The sequence below is a fragment of the Anomaloglossus baeobatrachus genome, chromosome 5 (assembly GCF_048569485.1).
Source record: "Anomaloglossus baeobatrachus isolate aAnoBae1 chromosome 5, aAnoBae1.hap1, whole genome shotgun sequence".
Classification (NCBI taxonomy): Eukaryota; Metazoa; Chordata; class Amphibia; order Anura; family Aromobatidae; genus Anomaloglossus; species Anomaloglossus baeobatrachus.
Window position 1 is genome coordinate 446,011,957 of NC_134357.1, and position 3,473 is coordinate 446,015,429.

Sequence of the window (3,473 nt, forward strand, 5' to 3'; positions counted from 1 at the left end):
GACGAGGCAGAGGAAGTAGACAACACTGTTGGTTTTTGCTGAGGAAATTTTTGCCACATTTTGGCCAGGCTAACCACACTCTTTTGAGGTGGTGCTGGTGCCCCCAGCTGCACTGGTGTTTCCTCCTCCGCCTCTGCCTTGTGCATCCACTAAGCCATTGCTGTCAGGTGGTAACGCTGTCAGTAGTACGTCTACCAGCTTGTGTGGCGCCCCTGACCTGGTCAGGCACCACTGAGTACTGCACCAATGCTGGGGGCATGGGGGCAGTGCAACACAGGTAATCCAGAAGGCTGACCGACGTGTGACTACACAGGCACATAGTAATCAGGTCTCACACATCTACATTTGGGAGGACCCCTGGGGAATCCAGGAGGGGGCTGGCCTCCATGTCCACTCAAGGGGTGTGCTGGAGACCCTGGTTGCTAGGTGGCGTAGGCAAGAACAGGAGAGGAGGAGCAGTGAGCGAGTTTAGTGTGCAGCTCAGGGAGAGCAGACGTGAGGAACAGACCCTGGAGCTGTTGCAGTCTAACAGCGTCTGCGCAGTGACTACCGACGGGGGAGATCGGTCACCTGGTAGTGCCGCCTGAAATACACCCACTCTACTAGAATATTGGGACCCTTCCTTTTTTTATGTGTTTTTCATGTGTTCTTCCCAGATCATACTTCAGGATGTGTATATGTAAACCAATCACCACTGGTCTTTGACCAAAAAGAGGAAGTCATTTCAGTATCTCTAGTTATATCTGTATATATGCTTATATACTATACTGCAATTGTCTCTATGTACCTATATGCTCAAATGTTGTATACATTGCTGCTCTGTATAGTGACTAGATAGATAAATCCCCCCTGGTACCAATAGACAATCTCTATCAACAGACTGCTTCACCTAATGTCCACCTCCTATCCCTCCATTGATCCCCTATGACGCACGTAGGAGAAACATCCTCCTATGTCTAAGTACGAGTTTTACTCTACTGCGCATGCGCGGGCGCCTCTATTCATGGTTGAACGGTACCGTTCATATACTAATAGTGGCGCAGATCGCCACTGCGCAGGCGCCGGCGTGCCCAGTCACTTCCGGGTCTGGGAGTTAAACAGCTCCCATTCCTGTTAACTTATCGCTCTATGCCACAGTCTGGGAAGACGGCCACAAAGGTATGCGATGAGTTTATCTGTCCCTAGTGCTATCCACCTCCAATCTCTCAATGCTCCATTCTTATAACGCTTTACTCCTCCTTCTAATTTTCAGAGGACTCCATTACCCATTGCTATACTCTCACCTTAAAGCTTGCAGGTAATACGTGCTACTTCATGAATTGCTATGTGCCACTGCACTCTCTGTTTACATGGAATGTAATCACTAAGACTTTGCTTACATGATTATAGATGCAGATAAGCCCCCTATGCCTGTGGATATTAACATATCATATGTGATCATATCTGCCTACGATAAGCTTAAGGTAATGCTATGCAGAGGATCCTATATGGGGGGTGCCATATATCATTTATTACCTGCCGATAAGCAGACCTTGTTTATCCTCTAGGGACCACGAGTTGCAAAACTCTCCCAATATAAAAGGACAACTTCTAATAACTATTTAGTTGCTAATACAGGCAAGGTAATTCGTTATTCCCTCTTCCATAATGCCACTTCCCCTGTAGGAATACCACCCCTTGATAATCATGCCTCTATCTACAGGACTGGCATCTTGCAACTATTATATTCATTTTCCTGGGTGGAGTCCGTAACCACTTCTATACCAATAAATCTCTAACGAGGAGAGAAAGAGAGAGAAAAAAATTCCCTCTGTGACATTACTTCTTCTTAATTTGGAGGTATGCAAACCATTCATATACTGCTTGACCTAGTCTTTGACGTGACATTATTTGCTATGAAATTCAGAGAGTCACCTCAACTGCTGAGATGCTACTACTATACTTCCCACAATAACTTGGATATGACTTCTCATGTTATTTTGTATATATGTATATGCTTTGTAAATATGTTTTTCTTTGTGATATATGTAAATAGTGATTTTCTTTCTTTTCTACCCTTTCCCAGTGTGACTTGGTATGAAGAAGGCCCAGTCTGGGCCGAAACGTCCCTTAGTCCCTCCCACCCACCTTATTCATAAAATAAAGAAACTTTTTTGCACGATAAAGAATCTGTTGATTTCCTTTTATTAATACCTCATGCTGATGAGAGTGCAGTGTTTTGAATGTACAGTTTGAAATACACCCAAGGCTAGAGAGAGCAAAGGGGTGGCAGAGTAAGGGGACTGCCAGGGAGGTACCAGGCCCGCAAGGGTAACAGGTCCCAGTGCAGAGATAGATTCACCATTCTTCTGCCAAACCTGCCTGAGGGGGCACTTCAGACCTCCAAGACAACACCACAGAGTCCGCAGCCACGTAGCAAAGAGATTGCCCATAGTTCACAGGAGGCAAGCAGCCGGAGTGACCTGGTCCAGGCTACAAGCAAACGGGCCGAAACGAGGAGAGAACAGGCAGCAGCAACTTCCCTGGGTGACCCCCATAGGGACTTCAAGTCGGGGTCACCACAAAAGCACAAAGGGCTAAGGAAGGCGAGTTGGTAGTCACCCTCATCAGCCAGCCGGAAGGATACCTGGTTCCAGCCTGGTTCATCCCAGCTACGCCCGGGTTACTCACCCTGCCACCTAATGTGAGTAAAACCCCTGAAAGACATTCTGCTTCTGTGTTTGAGTCATTCTGCGCTTCGTGGTTCCACACACTTACACAGGGCTGTGGGGCTTTCCTCACTCTCGGGAGGCCACTACAACTGATTGCACCCACCATCAGCCCCAGGCACCCCTTAATCTGCAGTGGCGGTCAACCTGACCGCAATACCAAGAGTGGCGTCACGACAATTCTAAGAGAAGATTCCCTACCTGTGACCAGACTGTTCCTCCACGTGGAGTCCCTGAAGGTAATGCACCGACACAACACCTGTGGGGCTTCACATTTGCACTTGTATTCCCATATTTTCCAATCATGCTCCAGTGATGAAAGTAAGGATGGCACATTGTCCTCGTAGCTGGGATTCAGCAAGCTGGCCACCCAGTAATGGTAACAGTTTGGGCAACTTGACAGTGGTTGCACGGGCACAGCAGCATGTATTCGCTTATGGCAGTCGCTATTCGAGTTTATATTTTGGATGCTAAACCAAGTTTGTTGAAAGGCTGCAGCGCAGCCAATCAACAAGCTTTTCTGCTATGGGAACGTCCTCACCCATCAACACCATGCCGAATAGTGGCATGACTGTGACTGGCCGGCGCACCCTATGACCTGACCCTTATAACTGCCGGATCTCGGGTGGCGCCGCCATTGTGCTGTGACTAGCATAGGGACAGGACATGGCTCAAGTGAGGGACAGTGTTAAGGCCCTGTCAAACACACAGATAAATCTGCAGCAGATCTGTGGTTGCAGTGAAATTGTGGATAATCAGTGCCAG

General features: G+C 47.8%; 1 long non-coding RNA gene across 1 annotated transcript; it reads left to right on the top strand.

Moving 5' to 3' along the window:
* Positions 1–1,389: 1,389 nt before the first annotated feature.
* LOC142310289 (uncharacterized) lies at positions 1,390–2,185 on the top strand. Its single transcript, XR_012754118.1, has 4 exons — positions 1,390–1,463; positions 1,548–1,622; positions 1,703–1,839; positions 2,066–2,185. It is a non-coding gene; the product is annotated as an uncharacterized LOC142310289 (long non-coding RNA).
* The last annotated feature ends 1,288 nt before the right edge of the window (positions 2,186–3,473 follow it).